Raw genomic sequence first — 16,539 nt, 5'->3', positions numbered from 1 at the left:
AGTTGAGGGAAATTTTTGTGCAAAAGTTGAGTTAAGGGTTATGTTCAAATTCAACAAGTGATGGGACTTTTATATGCAAAAGTTGAGATAAGTGACTTTTATATTCAAATTCAATAAGTAAAGGGTTTATATGCAAAAGTTGAGATGAATGACTTTTGTTAAAAAAACAGAAAATATGTTGGGTTTTTTTAGTATTTCCCCGTTAAAAAACTTCACAAAATCATCCCCTTTAATGAGGTGATAAGGTGATTTGAATATAGAAAAGAGCATCGTAACTAAATTATTTAGTTGTTCAACTTCTCACAACCTAAATATATATCATAAACAGCGTCATCATCAATCATCTTGATAAGGATTACCAATAAATCTTAGAACAGAAAAAACCAACAAATTGAATAATTATAAGAGATACAATCCGAAAGATTACAACCTTAAAAACATAAAATAAAACCAAATCCTACCCATGAATTGACAGCAGAAACCCTAAACCAAAATCAAACTCAACCCCAAACACCAAATCAATCCAACAAAACCTCCAGAGCCAATGAAAGCAACACCAGAATTCGACGGAGCCGTTGCCGGAGCCTGTACTAGCTTTCCATCAGCAGTTTGTAACGTTGCTGATGGCGCTAGCTCGGGTGCCAATGCCGGTGCTGGTGCTGATGTGGGTGGACCAGTAGTAGTGGAGTTCACGATATTGTGATGCCTGACAGCCATAACTACGACGATCAGCTTCTCGCCATTCTCGCATTTGTCATCATGACCGCTGATGAAGAAGAACGGACCCGAACATGAGAACTTGAATATAGGGTTTTCGTCATTTAGGGTTTGTATAGGGTTTGTTGTGTTGCACTTGTGGTAAGCTTCTTCAGTCACTACTAGAACTGAATCCAACCCTTTCTTGTACTTGAAAACTGCATTAGAATAATACATTAAAACACAAACAAATTGTAAACATGTGCATGAAACCGAAAAAACAAAACAAAAATCGACGGTTTGGCTTTATGTTAATGTAAAAACCGAACTTACATTGTTTGGTTTGGTTTGTACTAAAAACACCCGAACAGAGGTTATAGTTTTTTTATTTAAGTAATTTAGAAAAATTTATTAAATACTTAGTTAACATATTTTAACCCAAATGAGTAATAATTATTATTAATTAATTTAGAGTCAGTTTCATTAGTTTAGGCCAAAAACCGAATAGTTTTCAAAAATTAAAGAGTTGGTTTTAGGCTAAAACCGAGTCATAACGCTTGCGTGATTAGAGAAAAAAGAAAGATTCGTAACCGAGTGTGTCATTGACTTGAAACCGGTTTCGTTCAGCCCAGTGATTGTAGCTCTCACGAGGGTCATGTACCCAGCCATCTTTGCCACCTACAGTAGAAACTCTATAAAATAATACACTTGGGACCACCAAAATTTATTAATTAAAAGAGTTATTAATTAATCGATAAATTAATAATTATTAATTTATATATTAATTAATATTTTATTAATTTATAGTAGAATACTTAGTTTACAAACACCTTTCAAGCTTCCACTTAATTATTGTATACAATGCATGTATATCAAATGAACGGCCCAATTTGAAAGAAACCTTCAATCTCCCAAGTTGAATTGAAAAATGATCCAAGAAATTATTGAAAGCGTTATTGGAATTAATAAAGATGATATCGATGAAGAAGATGATGAAAGTTCTACAATGGAGCCCCCTTCGCGAAACGAAGCTATTAAAGCGGCAATCACATTGAACAATTTCTTGTTGAGCTATGAGAAAACAACACCAGAAGTTCTTACCATGCTAAGGAAAATTAGAGACGAGATTCAAGGGGAAATTGATTTCAACAAAAAACAAAAGACAATTGAGTCATTTTTCAAGAAACCTTTATAAATCATTCATGTAATATGCTATATACAAGGAATTATTAATTTATATTTTATATGGGGTTTAAAGAAATTATCAAAAATGTATTATCTTATAATTTTAGCGAATTATTAATTTAGCACCTTATCCCCTAGTCGGGACCGGCAAAAAATATTATCTTAGAGAGTTTATTAAATAATCGAGTATTAATTTATTCTTTTTTTCTCTTTTTTTTTTTAATTTTAAACAAGTGTACTAATGGTTACAGTGACGGTAACGCAAAGATACGAACCGGTAGTTATACATAGGTTGTGTAAATATGCATTCCCAATATATATATTATATAATAATAATGATCTAGTTGTTTCAGTTTCAGAGTCAAAAGAGTTTAATGAATCTAATGCTTCCCAATATGTGTGTGCATAGTAATATGCAATTAGCCAATTAACAAAAGAAAATTACGTTGTGGTTAAACTTTTCGGTATGTGCACATCTTTCGGTTTTAATTGGTCGATTTGTAAGTTGTATCATAAATATTTTCGGTTTTTTAAGTGTACATACAAGGTTTGGATTTTCCTTTGGTTCGTAATTTTGTATGAGTTTATTACGGCACTTTCAATTTGTGTATTAGTGTCACTAACAAATTAGTTAAATTGAGTCTAGACATTTAACAGATTATTGACTCCTAACTTAGCCATAACTAGTTTTTAGCTAACGTAACAAATTATTGACTATAACTTAACCATAACTAATGATCTTTTGATCACGGATCATCAGTAAGGCCATCAATGATCTTCGATCTATAATCTATTTAACCATAACTAGTTGCTATATCAGTAAGGCCCTAAACGGATATATCATGGATCTTTAGAATATCTACAATTGAGTTGGTTGCATATTCCTAATATCCTTGGATAGCTATTTTCAACCGTGCATTATATCATTATCATGTTAACGTTCTTCGAGTGTAAAAAATCCATAAAGGGATAATACATAAAGTTTTGCAAAGAAGTGCAACGTATTATGTGTGAAAAACAAAGTTCTAAAAATCATTTGTTTAAACAGATCAAGCAACTCCCTTCTATAGGTAAGGACTGAGCCATCACAACAATTAAGTTGTAACATAGGCAACTCTTCTTGAAATGTACAATAGTTAGTGGTCACAACTTCTTACACTTATCAGTTGTGTTACCTTGATAGATATTTCATCATAAAGTTACCACTTATCTCAGTTACTATTGTGCATATTTGCCGATAGGTATAGTTATATAAAGCTAAATTACTGGTAAGAAGTACCTTTGCATTAATGACTAATTTGCTACTAACGAGTAGCGAATTTGCTTCTAAGTATAGTTATTTTAGAGCTAAGTTATTACCGGTCAGTAGTAACTTACAAGTTACCAATGATGATCAATTAAAGACCATTTCCATGCAACTTTTCATCAACCATGCAAATCTAAACCATGAGCTCATAACCCCTCGGACCCCACCAAAGAGTGGTGCCTCCTTGGGACCCCAATGGTTTATAGGCTTTACTTCCTATGGCCCAATAGGTTCCCAGGTGCCCGAAATCAGAATTGTCTTGAAAGAGCATATACATTACACTTCCTAACTCATATAAAGTTAATTCATCTTTCTCTGTTGCGTTTAAGTAAATTAAATTATACCAAACGGCATCGATGACACTAAAATCACTAACATATCATAATTCGTAGTGGCTTTTCAATTCACCAAACTCAGTTCAAAATTTGAACCTATACCATTAGTTCTACTACTACTACTACTACTACTACTACTACTACTACTAATAATAATAATAATACTAATAATAATAATAAAAAGCTTCTTTAAAACAGAGTGTTCGTATGTAAAGAACATAATCAGTATATGTTCGTGTTCCGGTGTTGTTTTTGGACTGTTTCCAGCAAGTCTGCTCCGGATGCTCAAAGCATCCAAAAGTGCATTCAAGCACTATATCACTCACCCTTTTTTATTTGATCCTTCTCAAATATTATGCATATACATGTAAGCATAATGCATAATCAACCAACTTTAAATAGAGAGTTATGGGGGCCAAATAAACACTTAACTTTTTCTTTAACTATAATACATAAAGCGATTTTGTAGCTGCTTATCTCACTGTTTTAACTCTTATGTAATAAGCACTATGTATATATAAATCTCAAAATGAAAGCCACTAGTGACTAATGAGTTTAACATGGTCAATGGAAGAAGCCTCCATCTAGGCAGCCCAATACATACCATAGCACAAAACAGATACCATATTATAGATACAAAATTTCCAATCTATAGAACCAAAATGAGGGTGATTAAGAGTCGGTTGCTAATCTGGCCTGCAACAAGTCAACAGTTGTAGAATGTGCAAACTTTGGTGGAAGAGTGATGAGAAGTTCATCTCCTGTCAACTTTTGCAGTGCCATTCCCAATGTATAACCCAATGCACGTCCCACTGGAACCGCTACAGCGTTACCCACTTGCCGGTATCTTCAATAAGCAATAAAAAAATTAAAAAATGATCCCTCTGCTTGATAATAAGTTAATAACCGAGACATACCTTTCTTTCACACTACCACTTAATGCATAATAGTCGGGAAACCCTTGCAATCTTGCATTCTCACGAATAGTTAGGACCCTATCTTGTTCTGGATGTAACATTGCCTGATAAATTATAAATACAACTCAGAAGTTAAAAGACCCCCCTAAAAATGGATGTGGCAATGCCATGGTTACAGTAAAGATACCTCAGCACGGAAATTTGGTGTACAAAGTACTGTGGAAACCGTCTCATCCCACCATAAGCGTGCAAAAGATCTGGTATTTCATAAGAGATCATGAATGGAACAAGATTTTATAATTAAAAACAAAAGGTAGAGAAAATCACTTGCCTTTTATTATCCTAAAAATTTAACGCATAATCTGGTACCTACATGTATAAATTAAAAAAATAATTCACATGTTCTTTTCATGACTTTGGCAGAAATTGCAGTCCACATTACACTTACCCAATGTTTTCCAGATTGCATCAGTTCCGGCTCAGATGTCCTGCTTACAGTATTATTATCATCAAAAACAATACCGGGGAGATCTCTAAAATTAGCCCCCTGAAATAAATGAGATTTTAGGAAAAATAAAGCATGAAACCAAGTTAGAAGTGTAAATAAACATTTGACCTTTCTTTTTGGGACTCGGCAAACTCGTAAATAGTCATCCTCGTTTAACGGTAAAGGCCGGTGATCATGTAGAAAGCGCTTCTCTACTCCACTCAAACTTCCAGAAACAATTCCATCCATATCTAAAGGTCACAAGTAAAAGGTAAATTTCCCATCAAATTTCCTAATAATGCACATAACCAAGAAAAAGATTTCTGAATTAACCTGACTTGGTCGCTCTAATAAACTTTTGGAACTCGGTTTCTGGAGGACTCGTGTACCTCATCTTATCACGAATTTCACTGTTTGTTACCTTCATGAAATAGGTTAAATATTAGTATGCAAGCAACCGTTTGTATGTGTGTCCAGAGAGAGAGAGACCGGTGGAAGATCGGATATGGCATCTTTAAGATAAATGCATTTCTCAAGCTTAGGTAATTGCCCTTCATCATAAGCAACAATATTACGCTGTGATTTAGAAACAAATTAGTAAAATAATAATCTTGAAGTATAAATGATGAACAAACAATTCACACCTCAAACCCACTTGCTCCCCCGTATTTGAAGACCACATCATGAGTAGGAAGTGGAAACGGTGGCAAATTCTGCATGGTAGATAGTTATCGTAAAAAAAGAATCATGAAAAGTAAAAATCTTTTAGTTTATGGTAAGAAAAAGATTAAAAATATATATAAATACTTGCATCGTCAGCATGAGCGCCCCACAAGAACACACGCAAACGGAATTGGGGGAGACCATAACAACCAGCTGCCATAATCCCGAGCCTTACTTGATAATAATCACGAACCAAACAACTTATTGCATATCTTGCCAGGCAACCATTTGCAAGCCTCAAAATGTCAACCACATTTTCCATCAGGATGTACTTCGGTTTCAAAAAGTTAATAATTTCCATGAACACCACAATTTGGTAATTCCTTTCATCATCCAAAGGCGATTCCATATTTCTATGGCGATTATAACCACTTATTCCTTGACATGGAGGACCACCGCAAATCAAACTAACATCACCCTGTAACATAAACACAATAATAACTATTTTCATTTTCCATTACCATTAAAAAATTGTTACCATAAAATCATACCTGGCGAGGCAATATGTTTTCCTTGATTCCCTTCTGGACAAACTCACGGATCTTGTCGTTGCATTTACTGAGCAGAAAATGAATAAGTATGAATAGTATGTTAACATAATTGAATATAATAAACATTACCTTAACTCCTCAATTGGCTCCCATGTATCATCACTTGGGCCATATCCAACCCAACGAACCTTAAATTTGAGGCCACGCTTACTAGTTCGATTGAGTTCACTGTAACATACATCAACCAGTTTTTCAACTTCATACTCACCTTTGGGAACACTATTACGTTCTTTTGAGGGTATGACATTATCCGATGATTCAACCAACATGGTACTGTGACGTTGCGTTTTCTTCTCGACTGGATACTTCTTGCAGAGCTTGTCCCACTCCTTTATAAGATCTAGAAAATCACTAGCAGATTCATTTCTTATCTGTAAAACAAGAATGTCAGTCAGTAAATGAAAATGATTTCATGAAAACTAATTCAGAAAATATGAAATGTTAGTATGTTACTGACTTGTGTCTCTGGATGGTTTAACCTCAAGCTTTCGCACGCATCTTCATTTGCATCTACTGCCCATTTCTATGAACATTGATAATTTCCTTATAGATATTATGGCAGATTGGAATAAAACAAAATTAATGTGTCAAATCTTACTGTGGATAGATCTACGCCGGATAATTTTGCTCCAAAACGCAATCCTGTTGACATTCCACCGCACCCGGAGTACATATCTAATACAGTCAATTCTAGCTTTTGTAGTTTAAGGTTAGTTATTGTTGTTGAATTATTGTCAATGCTTCCATTACTGTTGATTTTCTCCTTATTGTCACATGAGGACAAATAGCAGTTATTTGAAGATAAATCTGCAATATACAAAAATGAAGGATGGAATTCAGGTTGAATCTAAAAGTGTGAAATAAAATCAGGACCGCTTACCGTCTTTTATTGTAGAAAATGTGGAGTAATCTATGTTGTAAATCATGTCATAATAATAATCACATGTGGGAATATACTTCAACTTTACCTGCCAAATAACAAGATATGAAACCACTACCAGAGAATATACTGGGAAAAAATAAGTCAAGTAAAAGGGTTGAACATACACCAGGTTGTACTTTGACTACTTTGACTTTTGAGATAATGCAATCTAATGCATTGTCATTCGTTAAGGTGGAATAGAACAGCCGCCTCTTGTCATTAGATGAGGCTGCATCCTTTATTACCTGAATAAAATGTGAAAGAAGTCACTTTACTTGTTACAGTCACTAATTTAGCATAAAATATATAGGAAATGAATTCGAAGTATCTTCACCGTATCTTCAGCTCTGAAAAACCATTGAACTCGAAAAAAGTCTTCATCATCATTTGTTTTGAAAAACTCAAGTATCCTACCGACATGATCATGATCTCCTTCACCCTGAAAGATAATACTAATAAATCATTTTATAAAACTATATAAGTGGAAGAAGAAGAAGGTAAGCGTTACCTTCACGATTGCACAATCACCAAGATCGAAGACATGGCTCTCGATGTTAGCTTGTAAATAATGACATTTCACATTTAAAACCAGCATGTCATCGTCGTCATTGTCCCTTCATCATTATAAAAAATCAATCAACATGTCTGAAAATGAGATTATTTACATGACTAGAGTGATTAGTTGATTAGTAACTTGGTTTTTGGGCCAAAACCGTTCCTTTTGAGTCCCTGCATGATCCCAGACATGTGTCAATTAACCAGATTAATCGTTACAAGTAAACAAAACAGAACTTTAGTTAAACTGCAGCAGCTAGTACTTATCAATGATTCATTTTAGATTTCTGAAGAAATTAATCACGCAAGACTAACAAAATCACATCATCTTGGTCATTGAAGATGAAGGGAGTTGATAAAGAACAATTGAGCGTGTAATCGTAGACTCCAAGTACCAAAAAGTAGGGGTGGCATAAAACCGAAAAACCGATCCGAAACCGACAAAACCAAACGAAACAGAAACAAAAACAAAACAAAAAAAAAAGGACGGTTTGATTTTATGTTTTTGTAAAAACAAATTTACGGTTCGGTTTTGAATTTTTGATTTAATTTTGCATGTAATAAAAACCAAAAGACCTAACTGAACCGTATTTCTAGATTTCCTTTATTTAATTTTTAGCTTTAGTAATTTACAAGAATTTAATAAATACTTAACTCAATTTATTTGCCTTAATGTATAATAAAACATTTAATTACTAACTAACAAAATGATTTAACCAACCCATTCGGACCGATGCACACCCAACCAAAAAGAAACAGGAGTGTAGTAAGTTGAATTTGGGATTCTTGCCCTGATTGTACAAATAACAAACTCATACCTCACAATCGTACCGCCACGGCCATCTCCGTCGAGCCTCGACGTCAGGAACTGGCTCTCCGATTAAAATGACGTCATTGCCGGAAGATGACATAGCTCTAGGCTTCTTCTTGGCCGGAGGTTTGTTATGATCAGAGGATCTGAGGGAACGTCTGCGTGAAATTTGATCGGAATGGGAAGTGAAACCCTCACCGGCGGTGGCGTCACTGTTATTACTAACCACCATCTCCGGTGGAGTATGGAAAGAAAAAGAAAAGGTGAAATGAAAGGGTATTATGGGAAATGTATATGACAAGTGTCAGTGACGTCAGGACTCTACTCTACAGCAGAGCACTAGTGGTAGACGGTAAATGACCTTTCAGTGGTTGAAAAATCAGAGAATTTGGTTAATCGATTTTCATAATATCCACCACACTGCTACTCAGTTTTTTATTTAAAGGTTTGAAAAAGAAATTTTTTTTTAAAATTTTTTTAACTTAAGGGTTTAAAAAATAAAAAATTTTGATAAAAAAAAAATCTTTTTTTATTTTTAAATCTTCTTTAACATCTTGAGTTTTTTTATTTAAGGGTTTGGAAATAAAAAGATAATAAAATTTCTTTTTTCATTCTTAAGTTTTTTTATTAAAAGAAAATAAAGAGAATGGAAAGAAAAATTGGGGTTTTTTTCCTTCAAAACTTTCCAGTCAAATATAGCTTGATTCTGAAGGAAATTTTATATCCCATTACAATATTACTAATTTACCTTATCTTTTCCTTCTCATCTAACTCAAGAATGTAATTAACACTTTTTTTTATATTCTTTTGTTTTAACTTGATAATGTCTTTTAAATGTATAATTTCTTTTTCCTTTCTTCCCCTATCCAATCTTGTCATTTTTTTTCTTATATTTTAAACCTAAAAATGCAATGTTATAGGGTTTTTTTTCCCTCCAAAACTTTTCAGCCAAATATGGTCTGATTATGAAGGAAAAGTTTATAGCCTTGTATAATATTACTAATTTACCTATATCTTTTTATTTCTATCTAGCTCAAGAATGATGACATAATTGTAAAGTTACAATTTTTTTTCCTGTCTTTTCCTTCCTATCTAACTCACGAATGTAATTAACACTTTCTTTTATTTTAACCCGAGATTACATTTTAAGTATATAATTTCTTTTCCTTTCTTTCCCTATCCAATCTTATCATTTCTTTCCTTATATTTTAAACCCGAGAATGCAGTGCAACATTGTGTTCCTAGTTTCATTCAAAGGAGAAAAAGAAATGAAAATAAAAGATGGAAAAAATTTATTGTGTTCTCGAGTTTTATTTAAAGAAGGAAAGAGGAGGAAAATATAAAAGGGGGTCTTCCCGCGTTTCATTAGAGGAAAGAAAATGAGAGGATGGAAGAGAAAAAAAGAAGTAAAATAAAAGAATTTGAATCTTTTCAAATTAAAAAGATTTTGAAGGAAAGAAAATTGAAGAGAAAGAGTATATGTCAAAAGAAAAGACAATAAGAGAAAACTTTCTTTTCCTTCCCTTTCTTTCTATAAATGAACTCGAGAATGTATCGGCTCATCGGAAGTCTTGCTTCAACCATTAAAAGAAAATCTTTCTTTTCATTTTGGATTCAAAGATTTCTGATTTCCAATCTGTTACAAAATCCCCAAAACGGATTTGATTTGATAGTACTAGGGATGGCAATGAAACCCGAACCCGATGGGAAAACCTGAAACCCGGTATAAATGGGGCGGGTAATACCTGTAACATCCCGAAATTTCCAAAATGATATTAATTATATTACTTAATAATAGAGGGAAAGTTGACTCGGGTTCGGGAAATAAATAATAGAGTAGGAGTTGGTATGAGTCGGGCTAGTGTTAGATTAATTGAGATGGGTTAAATGAGAATGGGCCTTAGGTCCATGGGCTTTAAGGGATATAAATATCCCCTAAACCACCATAAAACCCTAAACCTCATCTCTTTCCATTCTAATCTCTACATATTCAAAAACACACACACCATAAACGAGCAGGATCCGAGAGAGAGTAAACGTTAGTTGGTGCTAGATCGTCGTGACGAACCAAAGCAACAAGACCAGCTCGTGTTCGTAAGTTCGACTCGTTCAAGGTACGTTTACGGTTAGAAATCGTTCGTATAGGTTCAGTTTGATTTGAGAAATGGTAGATCTGAGTTTGTATGGTAAAAACGAATCCAACAAAGCTAAACTTACTGAAAATGGTTATGATTTGATGGGTTAATCGATTGATAAAAAGGACCCGTAACCTATATGCCTAAATCGCACCCTCTAAACATCGATGTTAGGTCGATTTGATAGTTGGGGTTTGTAGGCGCTGGTCAGACGATTCCATGGGTACCTAAATCGAGTTATTTGGTTAAGGAACGAAGGATTTAAGAGCGAACAGAACCTGCAGACGACAACTTCGCCTGCAAGCTAAGTTCGCCTGATGAACTTCGCCTGCAAGCTAAGTTCGCCTGATGAACTTCGCCTAAAGCTAAGTTCGCCTAAGGTTTAACTTCGCCTAAAGCTAAGTTCGCCTAAGGTTTAACTTCGCCTAAAGCTAAGTTCGCCTAAGGTTTAACTTCGCCTAAAGCTAAGTTCGCCTAAGGTTTAACTTCGCCTAAAGTCAAGTTCGATTAGAAAATAAATTAAAAACCTAATGGAAAATGTGTTAAGACAGTTAATGTAAATAAAATTTTTCCAAGCTGACCTGGCAGCTCGACCCCAGCCAGGGGCTCTGCCCCTTGGACCCTGCTAGGGGCTGCCGCCCCTAGACCCCGCTGCCAGGGGCGCTGCCCCCGGACCCCCGTTCGTTGTGGGTAGTAGTTAAGACTGGAAAGATGATATGAGTAGTGATAGTTGTTTGATACGTGTACTTGTTATACAGTCAGCCGTGCACAGCTGAAGAAAGGGATTACGATTAACGGTGAACGTAACCGTGTTCAGGTGAGTTTCTAGCCCCATTCCTTGTTATGTTTTCGGGGCTGTGTGCATACTCGATGTGTTGTTAATACATTTATCCTAAGTGATAAGTGTATGTCATATGTGATATGTGTGATAGATATGAATGATTGTTTGTCGGTACGCGAACGATATTCGGATATTGCGCGTACTGTCAGGTTAAAAATAAAGGTACGAATATTATATATCGTAGATGTATGAATATTTCAAATGAATACTTGTCGGGGCGTGAACGATCTTCGGATATTGCACGTAACGACAAGGGGTATGGTTGTTAAATGAATGAGGTAAAGAATGCCTAGAGTGTTCTTATGTTATAATGTAAGTATGTGTATTTAGGTACACGAATGGCATGTGAGTTCTACGTTTGACATAGTAAGTTAGGATGGCAAATCCCTCTAGCTTCTGTCGGACATAGACTCGGTTGGTGATGGCGTAGTTAAGGACTGCGAGCCTTATACGTGAAGTAGAAGATATATGTAGACGTAGATAAGGACTGCGAACCTTATACGTAATGTAGATAGGCGTCAGCATAGGAAAGGACTGTGAACCTTATACGTGCTGTATTTGTAGCATAGGGGAGGACTGCGAACCTCGTACGTGCTATGAATTAGGTTGCAACATAGGGAAGGACTGCGAACCTTGTACGTGTTGTGGATGTATTACAGCATAGGAAAGGACTGTGAACCTTATACGTGCTGTATTTGTAGCATAGGGGAGGACTGCGAACCTCGTACGTGCTATGAATTAGGTTGCAACATAGGGAAGGACTGCGAACCTTGTACGTGTTGTGGATGTGCTATGGTATAGGGAAGGACCGCGATCCTTGTACGTACCATAAATGGTGAACATAGGTAAGGACTGCGAACCTTGTACGTGTTCACGACCTTGAGAACAGGTATAGACGATGAACTATGAACGTACTCTCGGTAGACTGAGGTTAGTGATTGTAGATATGTATGTATGTATGGTAGCAAGTATGTATGTAGAACAGAAGGGTAACTAGTGAAGTATGGATATGTATCTACAGATATGTATGTATGTGTATGTATTGTATGGCGTTCGATTAACTAGAACTCACTCAGCGTAGCTGACTTTTAGTATGCACGCAGGTGAGCTGATTATAGAGTTAGCATGAGGATGACACACGGCATGGATTGAACGGCTGGCATCTGAAGAAAGAAGTAAAGATGTTTTAAATATAAAGTTTTGTGTTATGGTATCAAAGAAAAGATTTAATGTTTTGTAACAAATGATTGATGTTTTATATTCCGCGAAAAGTTTTAATAAACTCTGATTTGAAGAACTGTGTTTATGAGTAAATCCGACGCTAAAGTAGGGTCACCGGGTTCGGGGCCTTACAATACCCGACCCGTTAGGGTTTGGGTTTAGTTTTGAAATTTTTCACGAGTTTGGGATTTCTAATATACCCGATTACCCGACCCGATTACCCGACAACATAGACCCATTTACCCGATTATATACCCGATGTACCCGGTATAGCTTATTATACACACACACACACACACACACACACACACACACACACACTATATTCCAAATATATTATTTGTCGAAACTTGTTTATGTCAATTATTTAAGATATTTTACCTTTATGGTAACCAACTTTGTAATCGATTAGTTATATTTTGTCAAAACCCCGGTAGAAACCCAATGAGTTTTGAGCCGGGTATACCCGATAGGAACCCGAAACCCGATGAGAAAAATCGAAACCCAACGAGTAATTACCCAATTAAAACCCGACGGGTTTGGGATGGACTTTTATAATCGGGTATGGGTTTGGGAATACCTAAACCCGACCCATTGCCATCCCTATATAGTACAAATGCTCCAATTACCACTTCTTTTTGTTATCCCCACTATTAGTTATATTTTGTCAAAACCCCGGTAGAAACCCAATGAGTTTTGAGCCGGGTATACCCGATAGGAAACCCGAAACCCGACGGGTAATTACCCAATTAAAACCCGACGGGTTTGGGATGGACTTTTATAACCTGGTATGGGTTTGGGAATACCTAAACCCGACCCAAACCCGACCCATTGCCATCCCTATATAGTACAAATGCTCCAATTACCACTTCTTTTTGTTATCCCCACCACCCCCTTTCCAATTCATGCATTTTGTAAAAAAATATATATATATTGCTTTTTAATTATTACTAAACTAGTCTATTGACTTGTGCACGACACGGGCGGAGATATAGAAATCATCAAGTAAACACGTATATAATTTCAAATGACAAGTTATCTTTTAATATATTTTTGAGAGAGCAATATGATTTTTAATTGCAATTCATATTCATATGCAAACAAACAAAGCATTGAAATGCATAAACTTACAGAATAACTTTACATAGTAGAATGTTCACAGAAAAAATTTAGAACTTTAAAACATAAATTTCATATACTTTAAAAAATAATATTAACAGAAAACAAGCAAGCTTCACTAACATTAGTCTGGAAAGCAAACAAATCAGAAAATAAGCATCCAGGAAAGAGTCCCGATGAGCATCCAAGAATGATTTGGGCTTCTTTTCTTCCTAGGCCAGGAACATAGCTTATGACATAAACATTCATACACCAATCTAACAAACATAGTGACTAACTACGAAAACTGTTTTTACATTTCATGTGAAAGTCTTGCACCCTAATAAACTGAAGCGCGTCCAAAGCGCATTTAAGAACCATAACCATATCGAAACCTTTTTAAAATGACATATTTTGACCAGAATCAAATCGTTACATTTTGAGAATGACCCACTTTAACCGAGCCAAATCGATATCTTCTAAAATTGACCCGAAGCAAATCGATACGATTTTAAAAAGACCCGTGAAACTCGAACGAAATCGACACCTTTTTATATTGACTTGTTGACCATAACTAAACCGATACCCTTTTAAAATGATCCATTTTGGCCCGAGCCAGAGCAAATCGAAACATTTCTAAAATGACCCGTTTTCATAAATGAAAATTGAAATAACACACTTGAAGACTAAGAAGAAAAATGAAAGGTAACACATATAATATTCTTAGTTTTTGAAATCTTTTCTATCAAATGCGAATTCATTATTACTGGTTACAAGATCCAAAAAAAAACATAAAGCTTTAATGACTTCAACCCACTTGAAAGTTAAAATTCAAGTGAGCATTTCACTTAATTTGTGAACCCTTCATATTCTTTCATTTTTCAATAAGCACTAAAACAAAATACCAAAAATATAGGTCCTATATAAATTGACATCACAACTTTGCTCAAATCAATCTGTGCTGTTAGTTAGCGGAAATCACTAACAACACTTGAATCTCATATTTAGTTTTGCAAAAACAAAAGGAAAGAAAAAGATGAAGTTTTGTGGAGAGAGAAAATGAAAAGTGTGTTCTTGAGAGAAACGAGTGAAAGTGACCATTTTATAGGGTCCTCATTTCTTCTAGGTTTTCATTTTATGGGCCCAAGTGGGCTTACCCAATGGGTTTTTACTGTACAAAGTAAACGTATTGAGTACGTAATAAACCGACTACAAGCAAACTGAAAGACATACACAATCCTAATAATAATATTAAATATTAGCCCTACAAAACAAACTAAATACAAACTGAAACGAAACTAAATTGAAAAAACTAAAACCGAAAACCTAAATAAAACCAAATACCAATAAAACTAAAATAAAAACCAAAATGAAACAGAAAAACTAAAGCCGATAAATCTAAAACCGAACCAAAAACAAAACTGTAAAAAACAAAATGAAAAACTGAATAAAGTTAAACCCGCCTAAAATTAAATTAAAAAAAAATCGACCCGAAACGAAACTAAAAGGAAACAAATTTATAAAAGGTAAAACCGAACAAAAAACGAAATAAAACCCAAATAAAAAATAACTACCATGAAACTTTGAAAAGAAAAATCCAAACTCATTATGGAACACATATATTACGTATTGTTAATAGTATGGTATATTATAATATGTTGAATTATTTTATTAACAAGAAATTATGAGAGTGTATATTATTTATGAAAAGAATTATCGCTTTAATGGTATAGCAGATGAGATTTATTTATAGCAAACAAAACTTTTGTCGCACGTCTAAAAAAAACTTGTCCAAAGCCAAAACAAAACTCGTTGACCACTAGAATAAATCTCATCGGACACATAAATAAATCTTGTCAGACGCCTAAATAGTCCCATCGGCTCTTGAGGATTTTCTTTAGAAAAAACTAGCGACCCGACAATTTTATGAAGTGTGGCGGAATCTGGTTGGTTAAAAGTCTCGTGACAGAATCTGGTCGACAAGTGTTAGGGTGGACATTTTGAGAATTGGTTGGTCAAATGAACATTGACCGATCAAGTACACATTTTGGCCATTATCCCTTAAATTAGTTGGTTTGGCACTTATTTGTTTTGAAAAAAAAATATATGTCGTTTGCGTGTCTAATCGTGTATTTTAATTAGTTGTATCGTTGCGGCGGGACAGTATAAATTTGGTTGACAGCGTTTTGATCTGTCATGGTGCCAACATTAGTTGCAAGTTCCCGGGGGGGGGGGGGAGGGGGGGCGACCCTTTTGCCCAAAATGCTACTTTTAACTAAATTCCAAATCACAAACCTTTTATAAATTCAACTATAACAGAGTGAATCTGACAAATATTGGTTACTCCAAATTTGGTTTTATGCGATTTATTTTGTATATATTTCTAGCGTTGATGCCCACGCTTCATGACGGGGTCGTAGAATTCTCATTGATAATCCTTGTGTAGTTTAATTAATCTCCAAACTTCATTACGAGAGAAAACAAGTGACATTTGATTTATAATATTTATAATGTAAAGTTCAAGTCTTGTAAAAAGCAATAGTAATACACTTTTAACATCAACAGATGATGATCTTCAATCCAAGCAAAAAAGAGGAACTCTTTGAATATATATATTTTTTATAAAAAATGATATAGTCTTTTACACAACTCATGGCAAGATCTCTCATAAATAGACACGCAGCTAGAGTGCCCATGACATATGTTACCTGCAAAACAATGGTTCTCACATTTCGTTGCCCATTGTCAGGTTCACC

The 16,539-nt window shown here is 34.8% G+C and overlaps 2 pseudogenes across 1 annotated transcript; both read right to left on the bottom strand.

The window, feature by feature from the left end:
* Window positions 1–483: 483 nt before the first annotated feature.
* On the bottom strand, window positions 484–4,148 carry LOC143585045 (early nodulin-like protein 3 pseudogene; annotated as a pseudogene).
* Window positions 4,055–8,720, bottom strand: LOC143585044 (DNA (cytosine-5)-methyltransferase CMT2-like; annotated as a pseudogene). Its single transcript, XR_013144483.1, has 20 exons — window positions 8,501–8,720; window positions 7,788–7,851; window positions 7,631–7,736; window positions 7,457–7,561; window positions 7,248–7,367; window positions 7,081–7,168; window positions 6,799–7,007; window positions 6,658–6,723; window positions 6,270–6,571; window positions 6,141–6,207; window positions 5,738–6,067; window positions 5,571–5,639; window positions 5,416–5,502; window positions 5,260–5,347; window positions 5,056–5,177; window positions 4,888–4,986; window positions 4,771–4,808; window positions 4,627–4,702; window positions 4,440–4,543; window positions 4,055–4,369 (listed from the first exon to the last, which is right to left on the bottom strand). The product of XR_013144483.1 is annotated as a DNA (cytosine-5)-methyltransferase CMT2-like (transcript).
* Window positions 8,721–16,539: the final 7,819 nt, after the last annotated feature.

This window comes from Bidens hawaiensis, unplaced genomic scaffold (genome assembly GCF_021521415.1).
Source record: "Bidens hawaiensis isolate Kalapana, Puna unplaced genomic scaffold, B.hawaiensis_p1.1 tig00033542_1, whole genome shotgun sequence".
NCBI lineage: Eukaryota > Viridiplantae > Streptophyta > Magnoliopsida > Asterales > Asteraceae > Bidens > Bidens hawaiensis.
The sequence above is the reverse complement of the archived record's forward strand: the minus strand, read 5'-3'. Positions and strand labels throughout refer to the sequence as shown.